The sequence below is a fragment of the Balaenoptera physalus genome (genome assembly GCF_965194825.1).
Source record: "Balaenoptera physalus genome assembly, chromosome: 8".
NCBI lineage: Eukaryota > Metazoa > Chordata > Mammalia > Artiodactyla > Balaenopteridae > Balaenoptera > Balaenoptera physalus.
Window position 1 is genome coordinate 30,622,028 of NC_138887.1, and position 25,506 is coordinate 30,647,533.

Below are 25,506 nucleotides of genomic sequence, written 5' to 3' on the forward strand. Positions count from 1 at the left end.
CGTTACCTGCAAAAGCAGGTTTAAAGCCTGAGCTAATGGTCACTTCATGTGAACAAGTACTGCAGGGCTGTAAATGAAACCTGCCCTCAAAATGTCTTGAGGGAGATAATGGCCAAAATATTTCAAATGGTGACACATACTTTAAGAAAACACTTTGAAGAAATAAGCTCTAATCACAGCTGGAAAAATAAAAAGGATATATCTTAAAGCTCAATTTCAACGCATTATGAGACACATGCAAATTCAACCACAAAGAGGTATCAGCTCACACCACTCAGAATAATCATCAGCAAAAACTACAAAGAATAAATCCTGAAGGTGCTGGGAAGAAATACATGCCCTCCACTTTAAGTGGGACGTAACCTAGAAAGAGCCACTAAGGAGAACAGAACAGAGGTGCCTTTTAAAGGTAAACACTGAGCTACCATATGATCCAGCAGACGTATTCCCGGACCTATAAACTAAGAAGACAGAATTGGAAGGACACAGCCACGCAAATCTGCATTGCATACTATTACAATAGCCAAGATATGGAAGTAACCAAAAAGCCCATCGACAGATGGGTGGACCAAGAAGAACTGCTACCTGTACAGATGGACTATGAGCTAGTGAAAAAATGAAACAATGCCATTTGCAGCACCATAGATGAGTCTAGAAGTAATCACGCAACTTGGAGTAAGTGAGAAAGCGAAAGACACATATCCTATCATATCACATATAGGGGTTACCTAAAAAATGATATAAACAAAGATATTTCCACAGACAAACACTATCATAGATTCATTAAAAAAATTATGGTTCACCAAATGGAAAGGTGTGAGGATTGGATACATTACCATATTGACGTTAACAGAGAGATACAAACACATGTGAAATATATAATCACCAAAGACCTACCCAATACCAAGGGAAGACTACTCAACATTGTGTCATAACCTACATGGGAAAAGGATCCGAAGAAGAATAGATATATGTATATGTGTGAAAGAACCACATCTTGCACACCTAGAACAAACAAAACATTGTAATCAAGTTTGCTGTGATAAAAATTAAAATTAAGGTAAAAATACCAACAAGAAGTAATGAGACATAAACTTAAAGGGCTTTTTGCTCGCACATTCCATTCTAATTTACAACCTAGAACACCACTTCCAGTAAGGCTCTGTTGCCCTAGTAACCAGATTTGGTAAAGGAGAAATGCTGCCGCCTTGTGGCCGATTCCCGCAAGAGCAGCTATTAACCCACAGCTAATGGTCACTTACCATTCACAAGGACTCAGGGCTGTAAAGGACACCTGCCCTCAAAATTGTGCTGATGTAGGGAATGGATAAAAGAATTCAAAACAGGCAAAATGTTCACGAAGGTAGTATGAAGAGGTAAGTTTTACTCACTCTCTTTTTAAAGAAAGGAAAATGGATAAAAGCTCAGCCTCAGGAAGTATTAGACTCATGTAATCTAATCTACAAAAACTTTTCAACTCACACCAGTCGACTGACCATTGGCAAAAAGTCTACAAACAATAAATGCTGAAGAGATTTTACAGAACTCTGTACCCTCTAGCTGCTGGGGAGATGTAAGAGGGTTAAACGCTAATAATGAGAACAGAAAGGAGCTGCGTTTAAAAGGAAAAATTGAGGTACCTTTCAATCCAGCAGGCACACCAATGGGCCTCTCACCTGAGAAGACCAGAATGAAGAAGACCCGGGCTGCAAAAGCTGCACTGCAGCCTTATTCATAATAGACAAGGCAGTGAAGCAACCAACATGTCCATCAACAGATGAAAGGATAAAGAAGAAGTGGTCCATGTACACAATGAATACTAGCCATGCAAAACAATGAAACACTGCTCTTTGAGGCACCATAGATGATCTTGGAGATAATCACAGAACATGAGGTAAGTCGGAAAGCAAAAGTCCTATATCCTACGATATCACTTATAGGCGTTATCTACTAACTGACACAAATGAAAATATTTCCACAGAGAAAGTCAATCACAGACTTATTAAAGAAAAACTATGCTTATCTAAAAGGAAAGGTGGGGGGAATGGATAAATGAAGATTACCGTTACCATATGTATACAAATACATATTATATACATATATCAAAAAGACCGACCAGATAGCAAGGAAGAATTACGGAACACTCTGTAATAATTTACACGGGAAGAGGACCTCTAAATAAATAGTTATATAGAATATGTAGATGAACCAGAGTATGTATACCTTTGACGAGCAACATTCTAACCATAACCCCAATTGAAAAAATTAAAACAACGAACTAGGAGTAATGAGACATAAACTTATGGGGGGTTTTCCTGGCACATTCCATCCAAATTTAAAACCTAGGCAAACAACTTCCAGAATGGCTCTGCTGCCCTAGTACCCAGATTTGGGAATGGAGAAATGCTGCATCGTTGTGGCCGTTTCCCACAACAGCAGCTTAAAACCCACTGCAAAAGGTCACTAAATATTCACCCATTGCAGGTCTGTAAATGACACCGGCCCTCCAAAAAATACTGAGGTGGAAAATCGACCAAAAAATTCCAGAGTGCAACCTTCCAAAAAGAAAATTTGAAGAGGTATATTATACTCACACTTTTTTCCTTTTTTCTTTTAACAGAAAAGAAAAAGGCGTGGAAAAATGATGAATTGTAGGAATTTTTACAGACATGTAAACCCAAATTACAAAAAACTATCAGCTCACACCAGTCAGAACGGCCCTCAACAAAAATGCTGCAAACAATAAATGCTGATGTGATTGTGGAGAAATGCGTACCCTCGATTCTAAGGGGGATGTGGTAAGAGCCACTAATGAAAGCACAATTGAGGTGCCTTGGAAAGGTAAACGTTGAGCTACCATACCAGTCAATCAATCATACCCACTGCTGGGTCTACCACCTGAGAAAATGAAAATCAAAAATCACAGGCTGGCAAACCTGTACTCCAGCAATATTTACCAAAGGCAACACTTGGAAGCAACGAAAATGTCCATCAACAGAGGAATGCACCAAGAAGAAGTGGTCCATGTACACAATGGAATATTAGCTATGGAAAACATTGAAGCACTGCTCTTTGAGGCACCATAGATGAGCCTGGAGATAATCACAAAACATGAAGTAGGTCGGAAAGCAAAAGACCTATATCCTATATTATCACTTATGGCATTATCTAATAACTGACACAGATGAACATATTTCCAAAGAGAAAGACACTCACAGGCTTAGAAAACAAACTATGCTCATCGAAAAGGAAAGGAGGGGGGAAATTGAGAAATGAAGATTAGTGTTACTATACATATACAAATACATAGTATATACATGTATCAAAAAGACCGAACATATAGCAAGGGAGGTCGACAGAACACTGTAATATTTTACATGGGAAGAGGATCTGTACAGTAATAGACATACATAATGTGTAAATGAACCAGATTGTGTACACCTAGGACAAACAATATTCTAAACTTTACCCAGATTAAAAAAATTTTAAAACCAAGAAGAAGTAATGAGACATAAACTTATGGGGATTTCTCCTGGCAAATTCCATTCTAATTTACAACCTAGGACAATGACTTCCAGAAAGGCTCTGCTGCCCTAGTACCCAGATTGGGGAATGGAGAAACGCTACCTCCTTGTGGCCGTTTCCCACAACAGCAGCTTTGAACCCACTGCAAAAGGTGACTAAATTTTCACCAACTTGCATTTCTGTAAATGGCACCTGCCTTCCAGAAAATTTCTGGGGTCAAAAATCGACCAAAAACTTCAGAAGAGGGCAACCTTCGAAGAAGGCAATTTCAAGAGGTATATTGTACTCACGGTTTTTTCTTTTAAGAGAAAAGAAAAAGGCATAGGAATATGGTTAATTTTAAAAATTTTAATGACATGCATACCCATATTACAAAAACCTATCAGATCACAGCAGTCAGAATGGCCATTAGGAATAATGCTGCAAAAAATAAACGGTGAAGGGAGTGTGGAGAAATGCGTACCCTCGGTTGTAAGGGGGGGCATGTAAAGAGCCACTAATGAAAACACAATGTAGGTGATTTGAAAAGGGAAACATTGAGCTACCAGTCAATCAATCACAACCACTGCTTGGCCTATCACCTGAGAAAATGAGAATCAAAAAGACACAGGCTGGCAAACCTGTACACCAGCAAGATTTACCATAGCCAGCACTTGGAAGCAATGAAAATGTCCATCAACCGAGGAATGCACCAAGAAGAAGTGGTCCATGTACACAATGGAATATTACTCTAATAATAAATATAAATTAAATTTAAAAACAAACAAAAGCAAGGAGACATCAACATTTGTGGGTTTATCTGGGCACATTGCACTCTAATTTATAACCGAAGAACACCACTGGCCGGTAGGTCTGTTTCCCTACTACCAGCATGGGAAACAAAGAAAGGCTGCCACTCTCTGGCCGTTACCTGCAAAAGCAGGTTTAAAGCCTGAGCTAATGGTCACTTCATGTGAACAAGTACTGCAGGGCTGTAAATGAAACCTGCCCTCAAAATGTCTTGAGGGAGATAATGGCCAAAATATTTCAAATGGTGACACATACTTTAAGAAAACACTTTGAAGAAATAAGCTCTAATCACAGCTGGAAAAATAAAAAGGATATATCTTAAAGCTCAATTTCAACGCATTATGAGACACATGCAAATTCAACCACAAAGAGGTATCAGCTCACACCACTCAGAATAATCATCAGCAAAAACTACAAAGAATAAATCCTGAAGGTGCTGGGAAGAAATACATGCCCTCCACTTTAAGTGGGACGTAACCTAGAAAGAGCCACTAAGGAGAACAGAACAGAGGTGCCTTTTAAAGGTAAACACTGAGCTACCATATGATCCAGCAGACGTATTCCCGGACCTATAAACTAAGAAGACAGAATTGGAAGGACACAGCCACGCAAATCTGCATTGCATACTATTACAATAGCCAAGATATGGAAGTAACCAAAAAGCCCATCGACAGATGGGTGGACCAAGAAGAACTGCTACCTGTACAGATGGACTATGAGCTAGTGAAAAAATGAAACAATGCCATTTGCAGCACCATAGATGAGTCTAGAAGTAATCACGCAACTTGGAGTAAGTGAGAAAGCGAAAGACACATATCCTATCATATCACATATAGGGGTTACCTAAAAAATGATATAAACAAAGATATTTCCACAGACAAACACTATCATAGATTCATTAAAAAAATTATGGTTCACGAAATGGAAAGGTGTGAGGATTGGATACATTACCATATTGAGGTTAACAGAGAGATACAAACACATGTGAAATATATAATCACCAAAGACTTACCCAATACCAAGGGAAGACTACTCAACATTGTGTCATAACCTACATGGGAAAAGGATCCGAAGAAGAATAGATATATGTATATGTGTGAAAGAACCACATCTTGCACACCTAGAACAAACAAAACATTGTAATCAAGTTTGCTGTGATAAAAATTAAAATTAAGGTAAAAATACCAACAAGAAGTAATGAGACATAAACTTAAAGGGCTTTTTGCTCGCACATTCCATTCTAATTTACAACCTAGAACACCACTTCCAGTAAGGCTCTGTTGCCCTAGTAACCAGATTTGGTAAAGGAGAAATGCTGCCGCCTTGTGGCCGATTCCCGCAAGAGCAGCTATTAACCCACAGCTAATGGTCACTTACCATTCACAAGGACTCAGGGCTGTAAAGGACACCTGCCCTCAAAATTGTGCTGATGTAGGGAATGGATAAAAGAATTCAAAACAGGCAAAATGTTCACGAAGGTAGTATGAAGAGGTAAGTTTTACTCACTCTCTTTTTAAAGAAAGGAAAATGGATAAAAGCTCAGCCTCAGGAAGTATTAGACTCATGTAATCTAATCTACAAAAACTTTTCAACTCACACCAGTCGACTGACCATTGGCAAAAAGTCTACAAACAATAAATGCTGAAGAGATTTTACAGAACTCTGTACCCTCTAGCTGCTGGGGAGATGTAAGAGGGTTAAACGCTAATAATGAGAACAGAAAGGAGCTGCGTTTAAAAGGAAAAATTGAGGTACCTTTCAATCCAGCAGGCGCACCAATGGGCCTCTCACCTGAGAAGACCAGAATGAAGAAGACCCGGGCTGCAAAAGCTGCACTGCAGCCTTATTCATAATAGACAAGGCAGTGAAGCAACCAACATGTCCATCAACAGATGAAAGGATAAAGAAGAAGTGGTCCATGTACACAATGAATACTAGCCATGCAAAACAATGAAACACTGCTCTTTGAGGCACCATAGATGATCTTGGAGATAATCACAGAACATGAGGTAAGTCGGAAAGCAAAAGTCCTATATCCTACGATATCACTTATAGGCGTTATCTACTAACTGACACAAATGAAAATATTTCCACAGAGAAAGTCAATCACAGACTTATTAAAGAAAAACTATGCTTATCTAAAAGGAAAGGTGGGGTGAATGGATAAATGAAGATTACCGTTACCATATGTATACAAATACATATTATATACATATATCAAAAAGACCGACCAGATAGCAAGGAAGAATTACGGAACACTCTGTAATAATTTACACGGGAAGAGGACCTCTAAATAAATAGTTATATAGAATATGTAGATGAACCAGAGTATGTATACCTTTGACGAGCAACATTCTAACCATAACCCCAATTGAAAAAATTAAAACAACGAACTAGGAGTAATGAGACATAAACTTATGGGGGGTTTTCCTGGCACATTCCATCCAAATTTAAAACCTAGGCAAACAACTTCCAGAATGGCTCTGCTGCCCTAGTACCCAGATTTGGGAATGGAGAAATGCTGCATCCTTGTGGCCGTTTCCCACAACAGCAGCTTAAAACCCACTGCAAAAGGTCACTAAATATTCACCCATTGCAGGTCTGTAAATGACACCGGCCCTCCAAAAAATACTGAGGTGGAAAATCGACCAAAAAATTCCAGAGTGCAACCTTCCAAAAAGAAAATTTGAAGAGGTATATATTATACTCACACTTTTTTCCTTTTTTCTTTTAACAGAAAAGAAAAAGGCGTGGAAAAATGATGAATTGTAGGAATTTTTACAGACATGTAAACCCAAATTACAAAAAACTATCAGCTCACACCAGTCAGAACGGCCCTCAACAAAAATGCTGCAAACAATAAATGCTGATGTGATTGTGGAGAAATGCGTACCCTCGATTCTAAGGGGGATGTGGTAAGAGCCACTAATGAAAGCACAATTGAGGTGCCTTGGAAAGGTAAACGTTGAGCTACCATACCAGTCAATCAATCATACCCACTGCTGGGTCTACCACCTGAGAAAATGAAAATCAAAAATCACAGGCTGGCAAACCTGTACTTCAGCAATATTTACCAAAGGCAACACTTGGAAGCAACGAAAATGTCCATCAACAGAGGAATGCACCAAGAAGAAGTGGTCCATGTACACAATGGAATATTAGCTATGGAAAACATTGAAGCACTGCTCTTTGAGGCACCATAGATGAGCCTGGAGATAATCACAAAACATGAAGTAGGTCGGAAAGCAAAAGACCTATATCCTATATTATCACTTATGGCATTATCTAATAACTGACACAGATGAACATATTTCCAAAGAGAAAGACACTCACAGGCTTAGAAAACAAACTATGCTCATCGAAAAGGAAAGGAGGGGGGAAATTGAGAAATGAAGATTAGTGTTACTATACATATACAAATACATAGTATATACATGTATCAAAAAGACCGAACATATAGCAAGGGAGGTCGACAGAACACTGTAATATTTTACATGGGAAGAGGATCTGTACAGTAATAGACATACATAATGTGTAAATGAACCAGATTGTGTACACCTAGGACAAACAATATTCTAAACTTTACCCAGATTAAAAAAATTTTAAAACCAAGAAGAAGTAATGAGACATAAACTTATGGGGATTTCTCCTGGCAAATTCCATTCTAATTTACAACCTAGGACAATGACTTCCAGAAAGCCTCTGCTGCCCTAGTACCCAGATTGGGGAATGGAGAAACGCTACCTCCTTGTGGCCGTTTCCCACAACAGCAGCTTTGAACCCACTGCAAAAGGTGACTAAATTTTCACCAACTTGCATTTCTGTAAATGGCACCTGCCTTCCAGAAAATTTCTGGGGTCAAAAATCGACCAAAAACTTCAGAAGAGGGCAACCTTCGAAGAAGGCAATTTCAAGAGGTATATTGTACTCACGGTTTTTTCTTTTAAGAGAAAAGAAAAAGGCATAGGAATATGGTTAATTTTAAAAATTTTAATGACATGCATACCCATATTACAAAAACCTATCAGATCACAGCAGTCAGAATGGCCATTAGGAATAATGCTGCAAAAAATAAACGGTGAAGGGAGTGTGGAGAAATGCGTACCCTCGGTTGTAAGGGGGGGCATGTAAAGAGCCACTAATGAAAACACAATGTAGGTGATTTGAAAAGGGAAACATTGAGCTACCAGTCAATCAATCACAACCACTGCTTGGCCTATCACCTGAGAAAATGAGAATCAAAAAGACACAGGCTGGCAAACCTGTACACCAGCAAGATTTACCATAGCCAGCACTTGGAAGCAATGAAAATGTCCATCAACCGAGGAATGCACCAAGAAGAAGTGGTCCATGTACACAATGGAATATTACTCTAATAATAAATATAAATTAAATTTAAAAACAAACAAAAGCAAGGAGACATCAACATTTGTGGGTTTATCTGGGCACATTGCACTCTAATTTATATCCGAAGAACACCACTGGCCGGTAGGTCTGTTTCCCTACTACCAGCATGGGAAACGAAGAAAGGCTGCCACTCTCTGGCCGTTACCTGCAAAAGCAGGTTTAAAGCCTGAGCTAATGGTCACTTCATGTGAACAAGTACTGCAGGGCTGTAAATGAAACCTGCCCTCAAAATGTCTTGAGGGAGATAATGGCCAAAATATTTCAAATGGTGACACATACTTTAAGAAAACACTTTGAAGAAATAAGCTCTAATCACAGCTGGAAAAATAAAAAGGATATATCTTAAAGCTCAATTTCAACGCATTATGAGACACATGCAAATTCAACCACAAAGAGGTATCAGCTCACACCACTCAGAATAATCATCAGCAAAAACTACAAAGAATAAATCCTGAAGGTGCTGGGAAGAAATACATGCCCTCCACTTTAAGTGGGACGTAACCTAGAAAGAGCCACTAAGGAGAACAGAACAGAGGTGCCTTTTAAAGGTAAACACTGAGCTACCATATGATCCAGCAGACGTATTCCCGGACCTATAAACTAAGAAGACAGAATTGGAAGGACACAGCCACGCAAATCTGCATTGCATACTATTACAATAGCCAAGATATGGAAGTAACCAAAAAGCCGATCGACAGATGGGTGGACCAAGAAGAACTGCTACCTGTACAGATGGACTATGAGCTAGTGAAAAAATGAAACAATGCCATTTGCAGCACCATAGATGAGTCTAGAAGTAATCACGCAACTTGGAGTAAGTGAGAAAGCGAAAGACACATATCCTATCATATCACATATAGGGGTTACCTAAAAAATGATATAAACAAAGATATTTCCACAGACAAACACTATCATAGATTCATTAAAAAAATTATTGTTCACCAAATGGAAAGGTGTGAGGATTGGATACATTACCATACTGAGGTTAACAGAGAGATACAAACACATGTGAAATATATAATCACCAAAGAGCTACCCAATACCAAGGGAAGACTACTCAACATTGTGTCATAACCTACATGGGAAAAGGATCCGAAGAAGAATAGATATATGTATATGTGTGAAAGAACCCCATCTTGCACACCTAGAACAAACAAAACATTGTAATCAAGTTTGCTGTGATAAAAATTAAAATTAAGGTAAAAATACCAACAAGAAGTAATGAGACATAAACTTAAAGGGCTTTTTGCTCGCACATTCCATTCTAATTTACAACCTAGAACACCACTTCCAGTAAGGCTCTGTTGCCCTAGTAACCAGATTTGGTAAAGGAGAAATGCTGCCGCCTTGTGGCCGATTCCCGCAAGAGCAGCTATTAACCCACAGCTAATGGTCACTTACCATTCACAAGGACTCAGGGCTGTAAAGGACACCTGCCCTCAAAATTGTGCTGATGTAGGGAATGGATAAAAGAATTCAAAACAGGCAAAATGTTCACGAAGGTAGTATGAAGAGGTAAGTTTTACTCACTCTCTTTTTAAAGAAAGGAAAATGGATAAAAGCTCAGCCTCAGGAAGTATTAGACTCATGTAATCTAATCTACAAAAACTTTTCAACTCACACCAGTCGACTGACCATTGGCAAAAAGTCTACAAACAATAAATGCTGAAGAGATTTTACAGAACTCTGTACCCTCTAGCTGCTGGGGAGATGTAAGAGGGTTAAACGCTAATAATGAGAACAGAAAGGAGCTGCGTTTAAAAGGAAAAATTGAGGTACCTTTCAATCCAGCAGGCGCACCAATGGGCCTCTCACCTGAGAAGACCAGAATGAAGAAGACCCGGGCTGCAAAAGCTGCACTGCAGCCTTATTCATAATAGACAAGGCAGTGAAGCAACCAACATGTCCATCAACAGATGAAAGGATAAAGAAGAAGTGGTCCATGTACACAATGAATACTAGCCATGCAAAACAATGAAACACTGCTCTTTGAGGCACCATAGATGATCTTGGAGATAATCACAGAACATGAGGTAAGTCGGAAAGCAAAAGTCCTATATCCTACGATATCACTTATAGGCGTTATCTACTAACTGACACAAATGAAAATATTTCCACAGAGAAAGTCAATCACAGACTTATTAAAGAAAAACTATGCTTATCTAAAAGGAAAGGTGGGGGGAATGGATAAATGAAGATTACCGTTACCATATGTATACAAATACATATTATATACATATATCAAAAAGACCGACCAGATAGCAAGGAAGAATTACGGAACACTCTGTAATAATTTACACGGGAAGAGGACCTCTAAATAAATAGTTATATAGAATATGTAGATGAACCAGAGTATGTATACCTTTGACGAGCAACATTCTAACCATAACCCCAATTGAAAAAATTAAAACAACGAACTAGGAGTAATGAGACATAAACTTATGGGGGGTTTTCCTGGCACATTCCATCCAAATTTAAAACCTAGGCAAACAACTTCCAGAATGGCTCTGCTGCCCTAGTACCCAGATTTGGGAATGGAGAAATGCTGCATCCTTGTGGCCGTTTCCCACAACAGCAGCTTAAAACCCACTGCAAAAGGTCACTAAATATTCACCCATTGCAGGTCTGTAAATGACACCGGCCCTCCAAAAAATACTGAGGTGGAAAATCGACCAAAAAATTCCAGAGTGCAACCTTCCAAAAAGAAAATTTGAAGAGGTATATTATACTCACACTTTTTTCCTTTTTTCTTTTAACAGAAAAGAAAAAGGCGTGGAAAAATGATGAATTGTAGGAATTTTTACAGACATGTAAACCCAAATTACAAAAAACTATCAGCTCACACCAGTCAGAACGGCCCTCAACAAAAATGCTGCAAACAATAAATGCTGATGTGATTGTGGAGAAATGCGTACCCTCGATTCTAAGGGGGATGTGGTAAGAGCCACTAATGAAAGCACAATTGAGGTGCCTTGGAAAGGTAAACGTTGAGCTACCATACCAGTCAATCAATCATACCCACTGCTGGGTCTACCACCTGAGAAAATGAAAATCAAAAATCACAGGCTGGCAAACCTGTACTCCAGCAATATTTACCAAAGGCAACACTTGGAAGCAACGAAAATGTCCATCAACAGAGGAATGCACCAAGAAGAAGTGGTCCATGTACACAATGGAATATTAGCTATGGAAAACATTGAAGCACTGCTCTTTGAGGCACCATAGATGAGCCTGGAGATAATCACAAAACATGAAGTAGGTCGGAAAGCAAAAGACCTATATCCTATATTATCACTTATGGCATTATCTAATAACTGACACAGATGAACATATTTCCAAAGAGAAAGACACTCACAGGCTTAGAAAACAAACTATGCTCATCGAAAAGGAAAGGAGGGGGGAAATTGAGAAATGAAGATTAGTGTTACTATACATATACAAATACATAGTATATACATGTATCAAAAAGACCGAACATATAGCAAGGGAGGTCGACAGAACACTGTAATATTTTACATGGGAAGAGGATCTGTACAGTAATAGACATACATAATGTGTAAATGAACCAGATTGTGTACACCTAGGACAAACAATATTCTAAACTTTACCCAGATTAAAAAAATTTTAAAACCAAGAAGAAGTAATGAGACATAAACTTATGGGGATTTCTCCTGGCAAATTCCATTCTAATTTACAACCTAGGACAATGACTTCCAGAAAGCCTCTGCTGCCCTAGTACCCAGATTGGGGAATGGAGAAACGCTACCTCCTTGTGGCCGTTTCCCACAACAGCAGCTTTGAACCCACTGCAAAAGGTGACTAAATTTTCACCAACTTGCATTTCTGTAAATGGCACCTGCCTTCCAGAAAATTTCTGGGGTCAAAAATCGACCAAAAACTTCAGAAGAGGGCAACCTTCGAAGAAGGCAATTTCAAGAGGTATATTGTACTCACGGTTTTTTCTTTTAAGAGAAAAGAAAAAGGCATAGGAATATGGTTAATTTTAAAAATTTTAATGACATGCATACCCATATTACAAAAACCTATCAGATCACAGCAGTCAGAATGGCCATTAGGAATAATGCTGCAAAAAATAAACGGTGAAGGGAGTGTGGAGAAATGCGTACCCTCGGTTGTAAGGGGGGGCATGTAAAGAGCCACTAATGAAAACACAATGTAGGTGATTTGAAAAGGGAAACATTGAGCTACCAGTCAATCAATCACAACCACTGCTTGGCCTATCACCTGAGAAAATGAGAATCAAAAAGACACAGGCTGGCAAACCTGTACACCAGCAAGATTTACCATAGCCAGCACTTGGAAGCAATGAAAATGTCCATCAACCGAGGAATGCACCAAGAAGAAGTGGTCCATGTACACAATGGAATATTACTCTAATAATAAATATAAATTAAATTTAAAAACAAACAAAAGCAAGGAGACATCAACATTTGTGGGTTTATCTGGGCACATTGCACTCTAATTTATAACCGAAGAACACCACTGGCCGGTAGGTCTGTTTCCCTACTACCAGCATGGGAAACGAAGAAAGGCTGCCACTCTCTGGCCGTTACCTGCAAAAGCAGGTTTAAAGCCTGAGCTAATGGTCACTTCATGTGAACAAGTACTGCAGGGCTGTAAATGAAACCTGCCCTCAAAATGTCTTGAGGGAGATAATGGCCAAAATATTTCAAATGGTGACACATACTTTAAGAAAACACTTTGAAGAAATAAGCTCTAATCACAGCTGGAAAAATAAAAAGGATATATCTTAAAGCTCAATTTCAACGCATTATGAGACACATGCAAATTCAACCACAAAGAGGTATCAGCTCACACCACTCAGAATAATCATCAGCAAAAACTACAAAGAATAAATCCTGAAGGTGCTGGGAAGAAATACATGCCCTCCACTTTAAGTGGGACGTAACCTAGAAAGAGCCACTAAGGAGAACAGAACAGAGGTGCCTTTTAAAGGTAAACACTGAGCTACCATATGATCCAGCAGACGTATTCCCGGACCTATAAACTAAGAAGACAGAATTGGAAGGACACAGCCACGCAAATCTGCATTGCATACTATTACAATAGCCAAGATATGGAAGTAACCAAAAAGCCGATCGACAGATGGGTGGACCAAGAAGAACTGCTACCTGTACAGATGGACTATGAGCTAGTGAAAAAATGAAACAATGCCATTTGCAGCACCATAGATGAGTCTAGAAGTAATCACGCAACTTGGAGTAAGTGAGAAAGCGAAAGACACATATCCTATCATATCACATATAGGGGTTACCTAAAAAATGATATAAACAAAGATATTTCCACAGACAAACACTATCATAGATTCATTAAAAAAATTATGGTTCACCAAATGGAAAGGTGTGAGGATTGGATACATTACCATATTGAGGTTAACAGAGAGATACAAACACATGTGAAATATATAATCACCAAAGACCTACCCAATACCAAGGGAAGACTACTCAACATTGTGTCATAACCTACATGGGAAAAGGATCCGAAGAAGAATAGATATATGTATATGTGTGAAAGAACCACATCTTGCACACCTAGAACAAACAAAACATTGTAATCAAGTTTGCTGTGATAAAAATTAAAATTAAGGTAAAAATACCAACAAGAAGTAATGAGACATAAACTTAAAGGGCTTTTTGCTCGCACATTCCATTCTAATTTACAACCTAGAACACCACTTCCAGTAAGGCTCTGTTGCCCTAGTAACCAGATTTGGTAAAGGAGAAATGCTGCCGCCTTGTGGCCGATTCCCGCAAGAGCAGCTATTAACCCACAGCTAATGGTCACTTACCATTCACAAGGACTCAGGGCTGTAAAGGACACCTGCCCTCAAAATTGTGCTGATGTAGGGAATGGATAAAAGAATTCAAAACAGGCAAAATGTTCACGAAGGTAGTATGAAGAGGTAAGTTTTACTCACTCTCTTTTTAAAGAAAGGAAAATGGATAAAAGCTCAGCCTCAGGAAGTATTAGACTCATGTAATCTAATCTACAAAAACTTTTCAACTCACACCAGTCGACTGACCATTGGCAAAAAGTCTACAAACAATAAATGCTGAAGAGATTTTACAGAACTCTGTACCCTCTAGCTGCTGGGGAGATGTAAGAGGGTTAAACGCTAATAATGAGAACAGAAAGGAGCTGCGTTTAAAAGGAAAAATTGAGGTACCTTTCAATCCAGCAGGCGCACCAATGGGCCTCTCACCTGAGAAGACCAGAATGAAGAAGACCCGGGCTGCAAAAGCTGCACTGCAGCCTTATTCATAATAGACAAGGCAGTGAAGCAACCAACATGTCCATCAACAGATGAAAGGATAAAGAAGAAGTGGTCCATGTACACAATGAATACTAGCCATGCAAAACAATGAAACACTGCTCTTTGAGGCACCATAGATGATCTTGGAGATAATCACAGAACATGAGGTAAGTCGGAAAGCAAAAGTCCTATATCCTACGATATCACTTATAGGCGTTATCTACTAACTGACACAAATGAAAATATTTCCACAGAGAAAGTCAATCACAGACTTATTAAAGAAAAACTATGCTTATCTAAAAGGAAAGGTGGGGGGAATGGATAAATGAAGATTACCGTTACCATATGTATACAAATACATATTATATACATATATCAAAAAGACCGACCAGATAGCAAGGAAGAATTACGGAACACTCTGTAATAATTTACACGGGAAGAGGACCTCTAAATAAATAGTTATATAGAATATGTAGATGAACCAGAGTATGTATACCTTTGACGAGCAACATTCTAACCATAACCCCAATTGAAAAAATTAAAACAACGAACTAGGAGTAATGAGACATAAACTTATGGGGGGTTTTCCTGGCACATTCCATCCAAATTTAAAACCTAGGCAAACAACTTCCAGAATGGCTCTGCTGCCCTAGTACCCAGATTTGGGAATGGAGAAATGCTGCATCCTTGTGGCCGTTTCCCACAACAGCAGCTTAAAACCCACTGCAAAAGGTCACTAAATATTCACCCATTGCAGGTCTGTAAATGACACCGGCCCTCCAAAAAATACTGAGGTGGAAAATCGACCAAAAAATTCCAGAGTGCAACCTTCCAAAAAGAAAATTTGAAGAGGTATATTATACTCACACTTTTTTCCTTTTTTCTTTTAACAGAAAAGAAAAAGGCGTGGAAAAATGATGAATTGTAGGAATTTTTACAGACATGTAAACCCAAATTACAAAAAACTATCAGCTCACACCAGTCAGAACGGCCCTCAACAAAAATGCTGCAAACAATAAATGCTGATGTGATTGTGGAGAAATGCGTACCCTCGATTCTAAGGGGGATGTGGTAAGAGCCACTAATGAAAGCACAATTGAGGTGCCTTGGAAAGGTAAACGTTGAGCTACCATACCAGTCAATCAATCATACCCACTGCTGGGTCTACCACCTGAGAAAATGAAAATCAAAAATCACAGGCTGGCAAACCTGTACTCCAGCAATATTTACCAAAGGCAACACTTGGAAGCAACGAAAATGTCCATCAACAGAGGAATGCACCAAGAAGAAGTGGTCCATGTACACAATGGAATATTAGCTATGGAAAACATTGAAGCACTGCTCTTTGAGGCACCATAGATGAGCCTGGAGATAATCACAAAACATGAAGTAGGTCGGAAAGCAAAAGACCTATATCCTATATTATCACTTATGGCATTATCTAATAACTGACACAGATGAACATATTTCCAAAGAGAAAGACACTCACAGGCTTAGAAAACAAACTATGCTCATCGAAAAGGAAAGGAGGGGGGAAATTGAGAAATGAAGATTAGTGTTACTATACATATACAAATACATAGTATATACATGTATCAAAAAGACCGAACATATAGCAAGGGAGGTCGACAGAACACTGTAATATTTTACATGGGAAGAGGATCTGTACAGTAATAGACATACATAATGTGTAAATGAACCAGATTGTGTACACCTAGGACAAACAATATTCTAAACTTTACCCAGATTAAAAAAATTTTAAAACCAAGAAGAAGTAATGAGACATAAACTTATGGGGATTTCTCCTGGCAAATTCCATTCTAATTTACAACCTAGGACAATGACTTCCAGAAAGCCTCTGCTGCCCTAGTACCCAGATTGGGGAATGGAGAAACGCTACCTCCTTGTGGCCGTTTCCCACAACAGCAGCTTTGAACCCACTGCAAAAGGTGACTAAATTTTCACCAACTTGCATTTCTGTAAATGGCACCTGCCTTCCAGAAAATTTCTGGGGTCAAAAATCGACCAAAAACTTCAGAAGAGGGCAACCTTCGAAGAAGGCAATTTCAAGAGGTATATTGTACTCACGGTTTTTTCTTTTAAGAGAAAAGAAAAAGGCATAGGAATATGGTTAATTTTAAAAATTTTAATGACATGCATACCCATATTACAAAAACCTATCAGATCACAGCAGTCAGAATGGCCATTAGGAATAATGCTGCAAAAAATAAACGGTGAAGGGAGTGTGGAGAAATGCGTACCCTCGGTTGTAAGGGGGGGCATGTAAAGAGCCACTAATGAAAACACAATGTAGGTGATTTGAAAAGGGAAACATTGAGCTACCAGTCAATCAATCACAACCACTGCTTGGCCTATCACCTGAGAAAATGAGAATCAAAAAGACACAGGCTGGCAAACCTGTACACCAGCAAGATTTACCATAGCCAGCACTTGGAAGCAATGAAAATGTCCATCAACCGAGGAATGCACCAAGAAGAAGTGGTCCATGTACACAATGGAATATTACTCTAATAATAAATATAAATTAAATTTAAAAACAAACAAAAGCAAGGAGACATCAACATTTGTGGGTTTATCTGGGCACATTGCACTCTAATTTATAACCGAAGAACACCACTGGCCGGTAGGTCTGTTTCCCTACTACCAGCATGGGAAACGAAGAAAGGCTGCCACTCTCTGGCCGTTACCTGCAAAAGCAGGTTTAAAGCCTGAGCTAATGGTCACTTCATGTGAACAAGTACTGCAGGGCTGTAAATGAAACCTGCCCTCAAAATGTCTTGAGGGAGATAATGGCCAAAATATTTCAAATGGTGACACATACTTTAAGAAAACACTTTGAAGAAATAAGCTCTAATCACAGCTGGAAAAATAAAAAGGATATATCTTAAAGCTCAATTTCAACGCATTATGAGACACATGCAAATTCAACCACAAAGAGGTATCAGCTCACACCACTCAGAATAATCATCAGCAAAAACTACAAAGAATAAATCCTGAAGGTGCTGGGAAGAAATACATGCCCTCCACTTTAAGTGGGACGTAACCTAGAAAGAGCCACTAAGGAGAACAGAACAGAGGTGCCTTTTAAAGGTAAACACTGAGCTACCATATGATCCAGCAGACGTATTCCCGGACCTATAAACTAAGAAGACAGAATTGGAAGGACACAGCCACGCAAATCTGCATTGCATACTATTACAATAGCCAAGATATGGAAGTAACCAAAAAGCCGATCGACAGATGGGTGGACCAAGAAGAACTGCTACCTGTACAGATGGACTATGAGCTAGTGAAAAAATGAAACAATGCCATTTGCAGCACCATAGATGAGTCTAGAAGTAATCACGCAACTTGGAGTAAGTGAGAAAGCGAAAGACACATATCCTATCATATCACATATAGGGGTTACCTAAAAAATGATATAAACAAAGATATTTCCACAGACAAACACTATCATAGATTCATTAAAAAAATTATGGTTCACCAAATGGAAAGGTGTGAGGATTGGATACATTACCATATTGAGGTTAACAGAGAGATACAAACACATGTGAAATATATAATCACCAAAGACCTACCCAATACCAAGGGAAGACTACTCAACATTGTGTCATAACCTACATGGGAAAAGGATCCGAAGAAGAATAGATATATGTATATGTGTGAAAGAACCACATCTTGCACACCTAGAACAAACAAAACATTGTAATCAAGTTTGCTGTGATAAAAATTAAAATTAAGGTAAAAATACCAACAAGAAGTAATGAGACATAAACTTAAAGGGCTTTTTGCTCGCACATTCCATTCTAATTTACAACCTAGAACACCACTTCCAGTAAGGCTCTGTTGCCCTAGTAACCAGATTTGGTAAAGGAGAAATGCTGCCGCCTTGTGGCCGATTCCCGCAAGAGCAGCTATTAACCCACAGCTAATGGTCACTTACCATTCACAAGGACTCAGGGCTGTAAAGGACACCTGCCCTCAAAATTGTGCTGATGTAGGGAATGGATAAAAGAATTCAAAACAGGCAAAATGTTCACGAAGGTAGTATGAAGAGGTAAGTTTTACTCACTCTCTTTTTAAAGAAAGGAAAATGGATAAAAGCTCAGCCTCAGGAAGTATTAGACTCATGTAATCTAATCTACAAAAACTTTTCAACTCACACCAGTCGACTGACCATTGGCAAAAAGTCTACAAACAATAAATGCTGAAGAGATTTTACAGAACTCTGTACCCTCTAGCTGCTGGGGAGATGTAAGAGGGTTAAACGCTAATAATGAGAACAGAAAGGAGCTGCGTTTAAAAGGAAAAATTGAGGTACCTTTCAATCCAGCAGGCGCACCAATGGGCCTCTCACCTGAGAAGACCAGAATGAAGAAGACCCGGGCTGCAAAAGCTGCACTGCAGCCTTATTCATAATAGACAAGGCAGTGAAGCAACCAACATGTCCATCAACAGATGAAAGGATAAAGAAGAAGTGGTCCATGTACACAATGAATACTAGCCATGCAAAACAATGAAACACTGCTCTTTGAGGCACCATAGATGATCTTGGAGATAATCACAGAACATGAGGTAAGTCGGAAAGCAAAAGTCCTATATCCTACGATATCACTTATAGGCGTTATCTACTAACTGACACAAATGAAAATATTTCCACAGAGAAAGTCAATCACAGACTTATTAAAGAAAAACTATGCTTATCTAAAAGGAAAGGTGGGGGGAATGGATAAATGAAGATTACCGTTACCATATGTATACAAATACATATTATATACATATATCAAAAAGACCGACCAGATAGCAAGGAAGAATTACGGAACACTCTGTAATAATTTACACGGGAAGAGGACCTCTAAATAAATAGTTATATAGAATATGTAGATGAACCAGAGTATGTATACCTTTGACGAGCAACATTCTAACCATAACCCCAATTGAAAAAATTAAAACAACGAACTAGGAGTAATGAGACATAAACTTATGGGGGGTTTTCCTGGCACATTCCATCCAAATTTAAAACCTAGGCAAACAACTTCCAGAATGGCTCTGCTGCCCTAGTACCCAGATTTGGGAATGGAGAAATGCTGCATCCTTGTGGCCGTTTCCCACAACAGCAGCTTAAAACCCACTGCAAAAGGTCACTAAATATTCACCCATTGCAGGTCTGTAAATGACACCGGCCCTCCAAAAAATACTGAGGTGGAAAATCGACCAAAAAATTCCAGAGTGCAACCTTCCAAAAAGAAAATTTGAAGAGGTATATTATACTCACACTTTTTTCCTTTTTTCTTTTAACAGAAAAGAAAAAGGCGTGGAAAAATGATGAATTGTAGGAATTTTTACAGACATGTAAACCCAAATTACAAAAAACTATCAGCTCACACCAGTCAGAACGGCCCTCAACAAAAATGCTGCAAACAATAAATGCTGATGTGATTGTGGAGAAATGCGTACCCTCGATTCTAAGGGGGATGTGGTAAGAGCCACTAATGAAAGCACAATTGAGGTGCCTTGGAAAGGTAAACGTTGAGCTACCATACCAGTCAATCAATCATACCCACTGCTGGGTCTACCACCTGAGAAAATGAAAATCAAAAATCACAGGCTGGCAAACCTGTACTCCAGCAATATTTACCAAAGGCAACACTTGGAAGCAACGAAAATGTCCATCAACAGAGGAATGCACCAAGAAGAAGTGGTCCATGTACACAATGGAATATTAGCTATGGAAAACATTGAAGCACTGCTCTTTGAGGCACCATAGATGAGCCTGGAGATAATCACAAAACATGAAGTAGGTCGGAAAGCAAAAGACCTATATCCTATATTATCACTTATGGCATTATCTAATAACTGACACAGATGAACATATTTCCAAAGAGAAAGACACTCACAGGCTTAGAAAACAAACTATGCTCATCGAAAAGGAAAGGAGGGGGGAAATTGAGAAATGAAGATTAGTGTTACTATACATATACAAATACATAGTATATACATGTATCAAAAAGACCGAACATATAGCAAGGGAGGTCGACAGAACACTGTAATATTTTACATGGGAAGAGGATCTGTACAGTAATAGACATACATAATGTGTAAATGAACCAGATTGTGTACACCTAGGACAAACAATATTCTAAACTTTACCCAGATTAAAAAAATTTTAAAACCAAGAAGAAGTAATGAGACATAAACTTATGGGGATTTCTCCTGGCAAATTCCATTCTAATTTACAACCTAGGACAATGACTTCCAGAAAGCCTCTGCTGCCCTAGTACCCAGATTGGGGAATGGAGAAACGCTACCTCCTTGTGGCCGTTTCCCACAACAGCAGCTTTGAACCCACTGCAAAAGGTGACTAAATTTTCACCAACTTGCATTTCTGTAAATGGCACCTGCCTTCCAGAAAATTTCTGGGGTCAAAAATCGACCAAAAACTTCAGAAGAGGGCAACCTTCGAAGAAGGCAATTTCAAGAGGTATATTGTACTCACGGTTTTTTCTTTTAAGAGAAAAGAAAAAGGCATAGGAATATGGTTAATTTTAAAAATTTTAATGACATGCATACCCATATTACAAAAACCTATCAGATCACAGCAGTCAGAATGGCCATTAGGAATAATGCTGCAAAAAATAAACGGTGAAGGGAGTGTGGAGAAATGCGTACCCTCGGTTGTAAGGGGGGGCATGTAAAGAGCCACTAATGAAAACACAATGTAGGTGATTTGAAAAGGGAAACATTGAGCTACCAGTCAATCAATCACAACCACTGCTTGGCCTATCACCTGAGAAAATGAGAATCAAAAAGACACAGGCTGGCAAACCTGTACACCAGCAAGATTTACCATAGCCAGCACTTGGAAGCAATGAAAATGTCCATCAACCGAGGAATGCACCAAGAAGAAGTGGTCCATGTACACAATGGAATATTACTCTAATAATAAATATAAATTAAATTTAAAAACAAACAAAAGCAAGGAGACATCAACATTTGTGGGTTTATCTGGGCACATTGCACTCTAATTTATAACCGAAGAACACCACTGGCCGGTAGGTCTGTTTCCCTACTACCAGCATGGGAAACGAAGAAAGGCTGCCACTCTCTGGCCGTTACCTGCAAAAGCAGGTTTAAAGCCTGAGCTAATGGTCACTTCATGTGAACAAGTACTGCAGGGCTGTAAATGAAACCTGCCCTCAAAATGTCTTGAGGGAGATAATGGCCAAAATATTTCAAATGGTGACACATACTTTAAGAAAACACTTTGAAGAAATAAGCTCTAATCACAGCTGGAAAAATAAAAAGGATATATCTTAAAGCTCAATTTCAACGCATTATGAGACACATGCAAATTCAACCACAAAGAGGTATCAGCTCACACCACTCAGAATAATCATCAGCAAAAACTACAAAGAATAAATCCTGAAGGTGCTGGGAAGAAATACATGCCCTCCACTTTAAGTGGGACGTAACCTAGAAAGAGCCACTAAGGAGAACAGAACAGAGGTGCCTTTTAAAGGTAAACACTGAGCTACCATATGATCCAGCAGACGTATTCCCGGACCTATAAACTAAGAAGACAGAATTGGAAGGACACAGCCACGCAAATCTGCATTGCATACTATTACAATAGCCAAGATATGGAAGTAACCAAAAAGCCGATCGACAGATGGGTGGACCAAGAAGAACTGCTACCTGTACAGATGGACTATGAGCTAGTGAAAAAATGAAACAATGCCATTTGCAGCACCATAGATGAGTCTAGAAGTAATCACGCAACTTGGAGTAAGTGAGAAAGCGAAAGACACATATCCTATCATATCACATATAGGGGTTACCTAAAAAATGATATAAACAAAGATATTTCCACAGACAAACACTATCATAGATTCATTAAAAAAATTATGGTTCACCAAATGGAAAGGTGTGAGGATTGGATACATTACCATATTGAGGTTAACAGAGAGATACAAACACATGTGAAATATATAATCACCAAAGACCTACCCAATACCAAGGGAAGACTACTCAACATTGTGTCATAACCTACATGGGAAAAGGATCCGAAGAAGAATAGATATATGTATATGTGTGAAAGAACCACATCTTGCACACCTAGAACAAACAAAACATTGTAATCAAGTTTGCTGTGATAAAAATTAAAATTAAGGTAAAAATACCAACAAGAAGTAATGAGACATAAACTTAAAGGGCTTTTTGCTCGCACATTCCATTCTAATTTACAACCTAGAACACCACTTCCAGTAAGGCTCTGTTGCCCTAGTAACCAGATTTGGTAAAGGAGAAATGCTGCCGCCTTGTGGCCGATTCCCGCAAGAGCAGCTATTAACCCACAGCTAATGGTCACTTACCATTCACAAGGACTCAGGGCTGTAAAGGACACCTGCCCTCAAAATTGTGCTGATGTAGGGAATGGATAAAAGAATTCAAAACAGGCAAAATGTTCACGAAGGTAGTATGAAGAGGTAAGTTTTACTCACTCTCTTTTTAAAGAAAGGAAAATGGATAAAAGCTCAGCCTCAGGAAGTATTAGACTCATGTAATCTAATCTACAAAAACTTTTCAACTCACACCAGTCGACTGACCATTGGCAAAAAGTCTACAAACAATAAATGCTGAAGAGATTTTACAGAACTCTGTACCCTCTAGCTGCTGGGGAGATGTAAGAGGGTTAAACGCTAATAATGAGAACAGAAAGGAGCTGCGTTTAAAAGGAAAAATTGAGGTACCTTTCAATCCAGCAGGCGCACCAATGGGCCTCTCACCTGAGAAGACCAGAATGAAGAAGACCCGGGCTGCAAAAGCTGCACTGCAGCCTTATTCATAATAGACAAGGCAGTGAAGCAACCAACATGTCCATCAACAGATGAAAGGATAAAGAAGAAGTGGTCCATGTACACAATGAATACTAGCCATGCAAAACAATGAAACACTGCTCTTTGAGGCACCATAGATGATCTTGGAGATAATCACAGAACATGAGGTAAGTCGGAAAGCAAAAGTCCTATATCCTACGATATCACTTATAGGCGTTATCTACTAACTGACACAAATGAAAATATTTCCACAGAGAAAGTCAATCACAGACTTATTAAAGAAAAACTATGCTTATCTAAAAGGAAAGGTGGGGGGAATGGATAAATGAAGATTACCGTTACCATATGTATACAAATACATATTATATACATATATCAAAAAGACCGACCAGATAGCAAGGAAGAATTACGGAACACTCTGTAATAATTTACACGGGAAGAGGACCTCTAAATAAATAGTTATATAGAATATGTAGATGAACCAGAGTATGTATACCTTTGACGAGCAACATTCTAACCATAACCCCAATTGAAAAAATTAAAACAACGAACTAGGAGTAATGAGACATAAACTTATGGGGGGTTTTCCTGGCACATTCCATCCAAATTTAAAACCTAGGCAAACAACTTCCAGAATGGCTCTGCTGCCCTAGTACCCAGATTTGGGAATGGAGAAATGCTGCATCCTTGTGGCCGTTTCCCACAACAGCAGCTTAAAACCCACTGCAAAAGGTCACTAAATATTCACCCATTGCAGGTCTGTAAATGACACCGGCCCTCCAAAAAATACTGAGGTGGAAAATCGACCAAAAAATTCCAGAGTGCAACCTTCCAAAAAGAAAATTTGAAGAGGTATATTATACTCACACTTTTTTCCTTTTTTCTTTTAACAGAAAAGAAAAAGGCGTGGAAAAATGATGAATTGTAGGAATTTTTACAGACATGTAAACCCAAATTACAAAAAACTATCAGCTCACACCAGTCAGAACGGCCCTCAACAAAAATGCTGCAAACAATAAATGCTGATGTGATTGTGGAGAAATGCGTACCCTCGATTCTAAGGGGGATGTGGTAAGAGCCACTAATGAAAGCACAATTGAGGTGCCTTGGAAAGGTAAACGTTGAGCTACCATACCAGTCAATCAATCATACCCACTGCTGGGTCTACCACCTGAGAAAATGAAAATCAAAAATCACAGGCTGGCAAACCTGTACTCCAGCAATATTTACCAAAGGCAACACTTGGAAGCAACGAAAATGTCCATCAACAGAGGAATGCACCAAGAAGAAGTGGTCCATGTACACAATGGAATATTAGCTATGGAAAACATTGAAGCACTGCTCTTTGAGGCACCATAGATGAGCCTGGAGATAATCACAAAACATGAAGTAGGTCGGAAAGCAAAAGACCTATATCCTATATTATCACTTATGGCATTATCTAATAACTGACACAGATGAACATATTTCCAAAGAGAAAGACACTCACAGGCTTAGAAAACAAACTATGCTCATCGAAAAGGAAAGGAGGGGGGAAATTGAGAAATGAAGATTAGTGTTACTATACATATACAAATACATAGTATATACATGTATCAAAAAGACCGAACATATAGCAAGGGAGGTCGACAG